This window comes from Mus caroli, chromosome 4 (assembly GCF_900094665.2).
Source record: "Mus caroli chromosome 4, CAROLI_EIJ_v1.1, whole genome shotgun sequence".
Taxonomy (NCBI): domain Eukaryota; kingdom Metazoa; phylum Chordata; class Mammalia; order Rodentia; family Muridae; genus Mus; species Mus caroli.
Window position 1 is genome coordinate 128,508,785 of NC_034573.1, and position 12,142 is coordinate 128,520,926.

The 12,142-nt window shown below is 46.9% G+C and overlaps 1 protein-coding gene and 1 non-coding gene across 2 annotated transcripts in view; both read right to left on the minus strand.

Annotated features, from left to right (window-relative positions):
* The window catches only part of Pla2g5 (phospholipase A2 group V), a 20,842-nt gene extending 19,957 nt beyond the window's left edge, over positions 1-885 (minus strand). Inside the window, exon 1 of the mRNA XM_021160400.2 lies at positions 605-885. The gene's annotated coding sequence lies outside the window, so the exon portion shown is untranslated. The remainder of the gene's footprint in view (positions 1-604) is intronic.
* Positions 886-9,225: 8,340 nt separating this feature from the next.
* On the minus strand, positions 9,226-9,386 carry LOC115031041. Its single transcript, XR_003836619.1, has one exon. It is a non-coding gene; the product is annotated as a U1 spliceosomal RNA (small nuclear RNA).
* Between the last annotated feature and the right edge of the window lie 2,756 nt (positions 9,387-12,142).

Consider the following 12,142-nt stretch of genomic DNA (forward strand, 5'->3'; position numbering starts at 1 on the left):
GTATATGTATATATATATATACATATATATATATACATACACACACACAAACATGTACATAAAACATGAGAAAGTTGAGCCAGCCTTCAGATGTGCATACATGTATATATATATATATATATATATATATATATATATATATATAAAAATATATATGTATGTATATGTATATATATGTATATATACACATATGTATGTATATATACATATATATATATGTATATATATATATATGTATATGTATACACACACACACACACACACACACAAACATGTACATAAACATGAGAAAGTTGGGCCAGCCTTCAGATGGCTGTAAGCAGGAGTCACAATCCACCCCATTTATAACCCTGTCCTGGCTTAGTTCATTTTAGGAATGACCATACTGAGTACCCTTACTTTAGACATGACTGCTCTCAGGAACTACCCTAGCCCTGGTCTGACAAACGGCATATAAGGGATCCTGAGACCCTAGAAGATTCCTCTGGCAGAAGCTGTGTCCACTGCTCCCCAAACCCCTCTTGGATTCTCCAGACTCCACCTGCCCAGATTCTCTCCAGCCCACTGCCCCTCCATTTTGGGATCTTCCCTCATAGTCACTGACCTTTGTAGCCTGGTCTCAGCTCCTGTTCCCAGGGCCCGTTCCTAGGAGCAGCCTCAGTAGACAGAGTCTGGATCCCTGCGTTTATGGCCGGCAGCACAAGCATCAGCTACAAGCTGCAACACAGGAGGATAGACTCTGGTCATGGGAGCACTCAATGAACTCTGGCTAGCAAGCATCCCGCTCAGCCCCCAGCAGCCTTCATGGTGGCACAAAGTCCAGCAAAAGCAGAGGCTGGCACAGCACAGGCCCCTCTGCAGCAGGGCCCTGGGCAGCCACCCAGCGCATTCCAGTGGGGAGGGCAGGGGAAGAGAGGCAAGTTATCCAGGTCACACAGCCTTATCCACTTCAGAAGCCTTCGATAATCCCTTAGCCCTGACTAACCCCCATGGGGCCTGCATTGGAACCTTCTTAATTATCTGAGAGGCTAAGTGTCTTGACTGTCTGAGGACCCAGGTGCCAAAGTGTTGTCCCCGCCAGGAGCATGAACACAGAGCCCGTGGTTGGGATGGCCCAGGACGGTGGAGGAGAAGTGGGTGCAGCTGAAGCCGCTGGGGAGGCCAAGTGTCTCGGGCGGGTTGCTAGATCAGAGCTTGGAGAGCAGAGGCGGAGAAGCATGGGTTTCGATTTCCCGAGGTTTTTTTCTGAATTACAAGGGAATGCTTCTCCGTGAGTCTTTGCCTGCAGGGGTGGGGGGTGGGGGGCGGTGGCTCGGGGTCAGATTCACAAGGCAAAGCTGAGGACCCTAGGGGACCCAGAGTTCAATCCGGGGAAACTGGGTCTGAGCCAGTGCATCACCAAAGACATCGCCCAAGGGTCTGGAAATTAAGGTTGAGCAACAGAGGGGGAGCTGACAGACACCCCTCGCCCAGCCAGAACTCCAACAAGGAAGAGAGGGAGTGAGGGAAGGAGGGAGGGAGGGAGGAAAGGAGAGGGAAAGATGAAGGAAGTAGAGAGGGAGGGAGGGAGGAAGAAAGGAAGAAGAAAATGAGCAGAGATACTCCACGATCAAGCAGTCACGGGTCTCCCAAAATATCATTTTGAAAATTCTGAATTCTGCTTAAAGTTATGAGATTTATCCATAAATCCTCAATTCCTAATATTTTGCTGTTCTTTCTGTGTCTCTGTCTCCCTGTGTGTGTCTCTGTCTCTATCTGTCTGTCTCTCTCTCCCTCATCTGAGGGCAAACTGAAGAAACTCACCCATAAATCATCCCCAGTTCTCCCCTAATGAGAATTTAGTATTTTACACAAACAAGCAAACTTAGGACCATGAATTTTTTTTTTTACTTATTTATTCTTCTTTTATGTGCATTGGTGTTCTGCCTGCTTATATGTGTATGGGAGGGTGTCAGATTCCCCAGAAATGGGGAACTGGAACCAGGGGTAGTAGAACTACAGACAGTTGTGAGCTGCCGTGTGGGTGCTGAGAATTGAACCCCAGGTCCTTTAGGAAGAGCCTCCAGTGCTCTTGACCACTGAGCCATCTCTCTAGCCCTGGCCATGAAGAAATTTTAGGAAAGATACCCACAGGCCTGAGCACCGCATGGCCCAACCACAGTGGGAGCCACTGTGATGTGCAAGTGGCGGAGAGATGGGGGAGAGAAGGAAGGTGAACAGTTTGAGCTCTATGAAGAAAGGGGGAACTGGAGATGCGAGGGTGGTGAGGAATAGCCTGATGTGAGTGGTCTACCCTGCCACACAAGGCCATGGTGAAGTCCCATTCCGTGTGCACTGCCACTGAGCACCAAATCTGGGTCTATGGCCCTGCTGCAGCAGGGGTCTGTGTCAATGTCTGTGGCTCATATTACTACCAAAGGCCATGCAGATGTCCCTGATCTGGATTGAGACCTGGGACCATGTTGATGTCCAAGGGCTGTGCAGAGTTAGTCTTGCCCCTCACTGGCTGCAGCACTCTGGAGAGCAGGCCCTGCACCTTGCTTGGGCAGCACAGTAGAACTGGTCCTGATGTTGTGGGCAACGGTGAGCCGGCCGAGGTTATGAGAGTGGAAGAGCTGGCCCAGCCCTTTGCTGGCTGTAGAACTGGGTGAGTTCCTGGGGCAGTTCTGGAGAGTTTGCCCTGGTGGTGTGGGTGAAGGAGAGCTGGTGGACTGACCAACTCAGCTACCACCCAGGCCCACATCCAGGGCTCTGAGTTGGTCCATCCCAACATCTACACCATCAATAAACTGCTGGAGTATGTGAAGGGGCGGGTCCTGCAGATCCAAAGATGCAGGATCTCCATGACACCGGGTAACAACAGGATATCTCTGAGGAGATCCAGTGAGGTTCCAGTATTGATAGTGTAACAAAAGCCAGAGGCCTCAACCAGACCAGTGACTCATTGCAATGAACATTTGCAGGTGAAAATGTGTGGACAAGGGCTGGAGAGATGGCTCAGCAGTTAAGAGCACTGACTGTTCTTCCAGAGGTCCTGAGTTCAATTCCCAGGAACCACATGGTGGCTCATAACCATCTGTAATGGGATCTGATGCCCTCTTCTGGTGTGCCTGAAGACAGCTATAGTGTACTCATAGACATAAAATAAATAAATTTAATTAAAAAAAATGTGTGGACAAAAGAGTAAACTGTGGGAGACACTGCAGTTTCCACAAGATGGGGGTTTTTTGTTTGTTCATTTTTGTTTTATTTTATTTATTTATATTTTTATTTTCTTTTGGGGGACAGGTTGCAAGGATGAAGGGGAGACAAAGGGGAAGGGAGATGAGTGGGACTGGAGTGCATGATGTGAAATTCACAAAGAATCAATAAAAGTCTTTTTTAAAAAACCAAATTCAACGCTAACATGATAGATACTGTTATCTGGTGTCCAGTCTCTATCTAACAATCAAAGGTTCCCTATTGTAAAGGCAGTAATCCCCTTAATACCATTTGGCTTCATTTTGTCATTGCTCCCCCCCCCACCCTGCCAGAGAATCCATCCACTAGGCATTCAGGCAGTTGGTGTGACTTGTTACCCCCATAGCCTGGAACTCCTCCTTGGTTCTGTATAGGATACTGATATTTGAAGCCAGAGCATTTGTTCAGCAATCCCTCAGTGTGGATTTGTCTGGTTCCTCACAAAAAAAGGCGCTAACCGAATTTTAGTAAGACTATCACATAAGCCAAGGTTGGGGACCTGTGTGTTTTCAACCTAGCTATCCAGTCTCTTAGTTCTCATCACTGTGATAAAGCACCTGGCAGAACTAACTTAGCCCATCATGGAGGAAGAGGCAGGTCGGAGCAGCTTCACGGAGACCAGCATGAGTCTCAGCGGCTTCCTGGGTCTCTGAATGAGGAAGCAAAAAGCTCAGACAAGAACCAGAAACTGGCAGCAGTTTCAAGGCCACCCTCAGAGACTCCTTTTAACTAGGTTGCTAAATCCCCAAAGCTCCACAAACTCTGCCTAACAGCGCCACTGCCTAGAGACCGAGCATCCAAATGCATGAGCCTGTGGGAAATGGGTCAGAGTCAAGCAATAATATCCTCCCGATGTCTCTCAGGGGACCTCAGGGGTTTCTGATGCTGTGATATGAACCCCATGACCAAAGAGCAGCTTAAGAAGGACCATGTTTCTTTTATCTCACTGTTTATAGTCCGTTATGGAGGGAAATGGAAGGCAGGAACTCAGGGCAGGAACCCAAAGGCAGGAACTGAAGCAGAGGCCATGGAGGAGTGCTGCAGACTAGCTTATTCTCATGGCTTCAGTCACCTCACTTTCTTCTATTACCCAGCCCACCTGTCCAGGGTGTCACCATCAATCCCCACCCCCATCCCAACCTCCCATGTCAATCATTAATCAAGAAAATATCCTGCAGATATGCTCAGGGCCAATCCGAGGAAGGCAATTGCTTCCGTTGACATTCTCTCTTCACAGGTGAATCTAGTTTGTGTCAAAGTGACACAAACTAACCAGTGCACCAGCCAAGCTTATATACTCCTAGTGGCAGGAACTGTAGCAATTTTGGCCGTAACTGTAGCAATTACAGTTCTCAGTGCTGTGACCAAATACCAATGGGAGCAACATAGGGGGGTGAAGGCTTTATTTTGGCTCCTGGTATGAGGGCATACAGTCCATTATGGCAAGGAAAGTGGGGAGGCAGCTCTATGCCACGGGGATCTGATGCTGTCTACTCAAACTTCAGAAGACCAAGAGCCAGAGATAGGAGCACGGCAACGACTCAGCTGGTTTTCTTCATTCCCCTCTTTAGTCATAGGGACTTCAGCCTAAGAAAGTCATGTCTAGCCTTAGATAATTCTCTTTTAACTTTTGAATTTTATTTAGTTAGTTACTCTGTGCGTGTGTGTTGGGTACCATGGCACACGTGTGGAAGTCAAAGAACAACTTGGAGTTGGTCCTCTCCTTTCACCATCCTTGGGCTTGAACTCAGGTCACTAGGGCCTGGCTGCAAGCTCTGTAAGGAGTGGAGGACGCTCTTAGTGAATAAAGTCCTCAGACCCATGAGAAAACCACAAAGCTTCCCCTGTTGTAGCAGATGAGACTCAGAAGGAAATCACAAAGCCTTACTATGGCTTATGACATAACTGGGAAGAGGGGATCTCAGCTGAGAAATTGCCTCCATTAGTCTGGCCTGTGAGAAAGGCTATGGGAGCATTTTCATGATGAATGGTCCATGTGGGAGAACCATAGCCCACTGTGGGCGGTGTCATCCCTGAGCAAGTAGTCCTGGGTTGTATAAGAAAGCAGGCTGCGCGCCATGGTGAGCAACCAAGTTATCAGCATTCCTGCATGGGTCTCTGCTTCCGTTTCTGCCTCTAGGCTCTTGCTTTGAGCTTGGACTCCCTCAACACCAGACTGTAACTTGTAAGTCAAATAAACCTTTTTCCTCCTCAAGTTGCTTTTGGTCGGTGTTTTATCCCAGCAACAGAGAAACAAGCTATGCACTATGCACCAAACTGTGTTACCCTAGCATACACAATGAATCCAGACACAGTAGTAGCGTGAGTGTTAGTGTTCTGCTTTCATCGATGCACAGGTCATTCAGGAGAAAGAAAACAGCCAAAGAAACTCCAGGCTTAGCCTGACGAGAGCTCTCAGTGCAATCTCCATCAAAATTCCAGAAGCAGTCGCCACCAAAATAGAAAACAAAATCTAGAACTTCAAGCAATGGAGACCCCAAACTGTCAGGGCCAGGAGGACTTCACAGCATATTAAGTTGTGAGACTCTGACAATGTGGAAATTCTTAACACTCTTGAAAAGACCAAGCATTCTAGAAAATTCCAACAGTGGAAGAGGTTAGTGAGCTGGCATGATGGTTTTGGGTTGTAACTGTCCCTTAAAAGACATACTGATAAAGGCCTGTTCCCGGCCTGTGGTGTATCTAGAGATAGAAGCTTAAGAAGGCAGTGGATTGGAGAGATGACTCAGAGGTTAAGAGCACTGACTGCTCTTCCAGAGGTCCTGAGTTCAATTCCCAGCAACCCCATGGTGGCTCCTAACCACCTATAAGGAGTTCTGGTGCCCTCTTACTGGGCTGTGCAGGTAGAACACTGTATATAAAGAACGGGATATACAAAGGGGAAAGCTGTATTTTGGGCTGGTGAGATGGCTCAGTGGGTAAGAGCACTGACTGCACTTCCAAAGGTCCTGAGTTCATATCCCAGCAACCACATGGTGGCTCACAAACATCCATAAAGAGATCTGACGCCCTCTAAAGACAGCTACGGGCTGGAGAGATGGCTCAGCGGATAAGAGCACTGACTACACTTCCAAAGGTCCTGATTTCAAATCCCAGCAACCACATGGTGGCTCACAACTACCCATAATGAGATCTGACATCCTCTGACGTCCTCTTCTGGTGCATCTGAAGACAGCTACAGTGTCCTTCGATATAATAATAAATAATTTTTTAAAAAAAGACAGCTACAGTGTACTTACAATTAAATCTTTGGGCCCGAGTAAGCAGAAGTCCTGAGTTCAACTCCCAGCAACCACATGATGGCTCACAACCATCTGTACAGCTACAGTGTACTCATATACATAAAATAAATAAATAAAACTTTTTTTTAAAAAAAAGAAGGCGGCAGTGGACACAGCCAAACACTAGGTGGAGCCAGGGGAACCTCTTGGAAGAAGGGGATGAAGGATTGTAGGAGCCAGAGGGAGGTCAAGTACACACAAGAACATGGCCCACAGAATCAACCAAGTAGGGTTCATAGAGGCTCACAAAGACCAAAGTGACAACTATGGACCCTGTATGGGTTTAAGCTAGGTCCTCTGCATATACCTGATGGTTGAATAGTTTAGTGTTCTTGTGGGACCGTGTGGGGAGGGATGCCTCTGACTCTTTTGCTTGCCTTTGGAGCCCTTTTCCTCCTACTGCGTTGCTTCATCCAGCCTTGATACGAGGCTTTGTGCCCAGTCTTACTGCATCTTGTTAGACCATGTTAGGCGGGTGTCCCTGGGAGACCTGTTCTTCTTGTTTTGTTTTGTTTTAGGGGGGGGTGGTTTGGGGGTAGGTAGGAGATATGGGGGAGAGAGGAACTGGGGGGAATAGAAGAAGGGGAACTGCAATCAGGCTGTAATGTATGAGAGAAGAATACAAAAGAAAAAAAAAGAAAGAAAAAGAAAAACTTATTTTCAGCCGTACATAGAAAGTACCAGTTAAATGGGTGACGCTCTAGTCCAGCAGGAGGGTGTTCGTTCGCCTAGCATGTTCAAGGCCCGGGGTTTGGTCCTCAGCACTAAACTCAACTCAACAGCTACTCTTACAGTTAATATAACTTAATTGGGTTAGAAGTCTCTGAGGTCATAGAAAAATAAACTAATTCAATAAAACCAAGAAGCTGTGTCCTGAAGGGGGTTATCTGAATCCTTTTTTTTTTTTTTTTTTTTTTTTTTTTTTGAAAGGGTTTTTCTGTATAGCACTGGCTGTCCTGGAACTCACTTTGTAGACCAGGCTGGTCTCGAACTCAGAAATCTGCCTGCCTCTGCCTCCCGAGTGTTGGGACTAAAGGCGTGCGCCACCATGCCCGGCCTGAATCCTTAATTAATAGTTTAATTCTCTCTCTCTCTCTCTCTCTCTCTCTCTCTCTCTCTCTCTCTCTCTCTGTGTGTGTGTGTGTGTGTGTGTGGTGTGTGTTTCACATTATTGCTTATCTTATCTCTAGTGTCTATGTTCTGAAAACAGCAGCTTAGCTTAGCCAGCTGAGGCTGGCAGAGCAAGGCCTTTTATCTTCTGTCACCCTAAAGCATACATCACCATAACAAGTGGTTCCATGTGGCTGCCTGCAGCCTGAGGTATTCCCTCCCCGCCTTCACTTCCACTCAAGTAAAACCCTATTCCTGGACACACACACGATGGAAAAAGAGTTTCAGGATAACGTAGAGTTGGAGTTCATTCAAAGGGATTTTGGACATAGATTTTATGGACGGAGAGGTGCCCAGGGGACAGTGAAACAGACCCAAGTCTAGGTGTGGACTTCTCGAGGGACAGGCAAGGCACTTGTTTTCTCGGTAGAGGCTGAACATACAAACCTGTGGCTTTCTGTTCCTACTGCTCAAATAATGTCATTCGTGGCAAGTTGAAAGGTTAAAGAGTTTGCTTTTCCAGAAAAGGCTGTAAAGTGGATTTATGAGGGGTGTTGTCAGGAACAAGAAGTGCCAAAAGTCGGGCCTTGAAGCCACCTGAGACCCACGTAGGCGTGGTTTACTAAGTTTGCTTATTCTCTTTCATTCCCACCCGCACCCCGTGTGTTAAGGAAAACGCCAGCAATTCTGGCACTGTCAGCCGTGTGTGGAGTTTCCTGCCTCCGCCAGCAGCAAAGTCAAACCAACCAGATCTCGGGATGAAGGCTCTCCTTCCCCTCTCCCCGTGCCTCAGTCTTCTTTCTTTTCTGTCTCATTCTGAGTGGCAAACAGTTGCCTTATCTTAGAAATTGCTCAGCTTCCCATGGTCAGGGCATTGGCTAAGGGTTTTCTGGACGTAGTCTTTAAGATGTTGAGGGACATTCTTCTCTTATATCTAATTTATGACATTTTTTAATCATGAAAATAGATTGTATCTCATGAAGTGCCTATTCTACTTCTATAGAGATGGTGAAATGGCTTTGGCTTCGCTGGCGGTACACAATAAATCTGCAAATACCAGTGCACCCTGGTATCCTGAGGGATGAATCCCACGTGATGCCTCTATGACCTTTTAAAGTTACGGTTGTGTCTGGCTGGGGTTGAGGATGTTCATCAGAGAACACATTTAGGTCTTCCGCACCTTCAACCAGCACACGATTCCCGTGTGAGCAGACATCTTGTCCTGGTCAATGACATTCAAGACGATTAGACGTCAGTGGAAGGAACACAACCAGGTGGCCAGAGCTTTAAGAAAAAAAAAATCCTAAAGAAATTTTAAAAATCCTGTCTGGGGACATCAGGGTCCTTAGAATTGATGCAATCTTAAGACCTGGATCCAGTGGAGCCACCAGGATGTACGGGGTGGGGGGCAGCTTCTGCGAAGAAAGCACCGGAGCCTGAGAGGCTAGACCAGAGGGGATGAAAGCTCTGAGGGGGACGAGGTCTTCCTGAATCTTGACATAGGCTTCACACCAGCTGCTCAGGGGAGGACCCTGGGCCGAGCCAGAGGCATGCAGGGGCTCAGAGGCAGCTGTGGAGGCTTAATTACGTCACTGTGGTTTCCCCCTCTATCACCAGCTATAGTTCCACATTGGGGGAAATACAAGAGATCAGCCAATCCAGAGTACAATGGATAAGCCTCGCCCTGGGAAAACCGCCTTTGCAACCATGGTATCTCCCCTCCCCTGTAAGCGTCCAGAGGCTTTCTAATAACATCAAAGCTCCCCCAAAATGAGTAGTCTAGTGAGATAAGGAGATCAAACACGGGGGGGGGGGGATGTGAGACGAAAACCTTTCATCCAGAGATCTGGTCAGTTTGTCTTTCCGGCTGGCAGTGCCAGGAAACGCCACACACTACTGATAACACCAAAACTGCCCGCATCGATGACGGGCGTTTCCCTAAGGAGATCTCAACTGAAAACATTAAAGGCAAATGAACTTTGATGTCTCTTTTTTATCACTTCTTATTCCCGGCAACACCTCCCATAGATTCGCCTTTCCTGAGCTTGCAACCCTGTTAATAAAAGGAAATTTTTAGCCTCTCAACTTGCCTTGAGTAAATTTGAAAGCCACAGGGCCAAGAAGTGACTGTCCCTTGAGAAGCCCATACCCCCTGCTGGGGGGTATCGCAGTCTTCCCCTGGACACCTCTCTGTTCAGCTCTGTGCTTGAGGTCTATGCATTAAAAGGCCTTTAGTGAGCTCTGTTCCATGCTGGCTTGTCTGAGATGACAAAGCCAAGAAACTAGCCTTTCCTGAGTGCAAGGTTCTAAGTGGAGAAGGGAACTCCCAGGCTACACGTCCTGGAGTGCTGAGTCTACCCTCTCCCTGCTACCCTTAAGTAGCAGAGAGTGATTGGTTCAAGGCTCCAAGGCAGAGACAAGAGGGGCTCCCCTGAGGTGGCTGGGTCCTCAGGAGAGCTGAGAGTCTGTCCAGGATGCTCCTGCCTTCTGTCATCTTGGACTCCTTGGGTAATAGAAATGTCACCCTGTGAGCGCCTCTCTGAACCCACGTTTCCCTTTTGTGTAACGGCATCAAGTAATATAGGGTCAGGGTCTTAATGACGTCATCATAACTATTAGCGTCTGTAATTACCCTATTTCCAAATAAGGTCATATTCTAAGGCTCCAAGCCTTGACTAGGAAGTGAAGTCATGAAAGGGGGACACCATTCAACCAATAACATAGCAGAAAAGAATCTGCTCGCTCCCAACCCTCCACCTTGGTTTTCCGAGACAGGGTTTCTCTGTGTAGCCCTGGCTGTCCTGGAACTCACTCTGTAGACCAGGCTGGCTTCAAATTCACAGAGATCCACCTGTCTCTGCCACCTGAGTGCTGGGATTAAAGGAGTGTGGCACCACTGCCCAGCTGGAAAATCTTAATTTTAATAAATGAACTAAGTTTGAATTTTTCAGGACATCTGCTTGAATGACTCAGTATAAAATGCACAATGTTGCAATGATTACTTATCAATAACTTCATATAAAAATCTCACTTATCAATAGCTTTATACAAAAATATTTCACTTCTTACTTATACTAGGTTCCCTGAGGTTAGCAGAATGCTACAGAATGGCTGTCCTTCATGCCATGGCGTCCACCTTCATGATCTTCCAAGAGGACCTTAGGAAGGGCGTGGGGTGTATCTGCTTTGTGTTTGTCCCTGCCTGGATGTAACCATTTGAACTGACCCTTTGAATCGATGCTCATGCCTGAAGCACGTCTATGATACTCATCTATCGTAGGCTGGAAAGTGAGGAACAAGTGGGGTGTTTGGGCACCCCACATCCTCTACTATGGAAATGTCTACAAGACTCGTGTTGGATGGTTTACCTAAGGCTGTGGAAGCCAAATTCTTAGCATGGGTTGAAGGGTGGGGCAGGGGGCGGCAGGAGGAGATGTTTACTTTAGGAACTAAGGCCAGAGTCACTATATCCCTGAAGAAAGAGAATAAGAGCATCATGGAAACAGGACACATTAGTAGGCCCATCACCAAACAAACAAGGACTAGGGACAGTCGGGGCAAATCTACAGTCACACGCTTCCCCCTCTATTAAGCTCTGTCAGGAGCCATCTAGGAAGGCTGAAGCTAGCAAGTGACCTTCTCGGAAATAGCCCACCATTTTGCATGTCTTGTGATGATGGGTGAGCTCTTAGAGGCAAGGTCCCAAGAGACTCCATCCCAGGATTGCTTCCCACTGCTGATCTGCCTTGCCTGCCACTATCACAGAGCCCAATATTCCTAGGCATCAGCCCATACTATTGGGCAGATGTTCTGCAGCTCGACATAAAGGTAAACGTTCATGAATTAAAGCTGTTTAGATGAGGGAATGATTTTATAGGATTCCTGGGTTGATTCAAATAATTTTATTAAGAGATTTAAGGAGATGGTTTTAGCTGTTTTGCCAGAAAGATGTAATAAAGGTAGAGTCAAGAACAGAATGTGCCCACTCCTCAGAAGGGTAAGTAAAGGCTGCATAAGAAGGAATACAGTGAGCTTTCGCCATTACATTAAAAAGAGAAATAGGTTTGGGGCACATTTGTGATCAAGGAAAAATGTCCTTTCTAGGTCAGATCAAAGAATGAAGCCACAGGTGTGCACTATGATGAAGCCAGGCCATGTAAACACGGTTCCTTTGAGCTTCCATGAGCTTACAGAATGAAACACTGCTTTGAACTTGTTGGTGACAGGCTTCTGTAGCTCACCTTTTGTGTAACATTTTATCTATGAGGGAATTCCTTCTTACCTAGAGAACTTTGTCTCTAACAGCTGTAAAGGACCAAAAGCAATTTTAAAAAGGCGTGTAGCTGTTTCTGCTTCATCCAAGGTATGTGTGGGCTGTGCGAGTGACTTCTTTTTCCTTTCCTTTCCTTTCCTTTCCTTTCCTTTCCTTTCCTTTCCTTTCCTTTCCTTTCCTTTCCTTTCCTTTCCTTTCCTTTCCTTTCCTTTCCCCC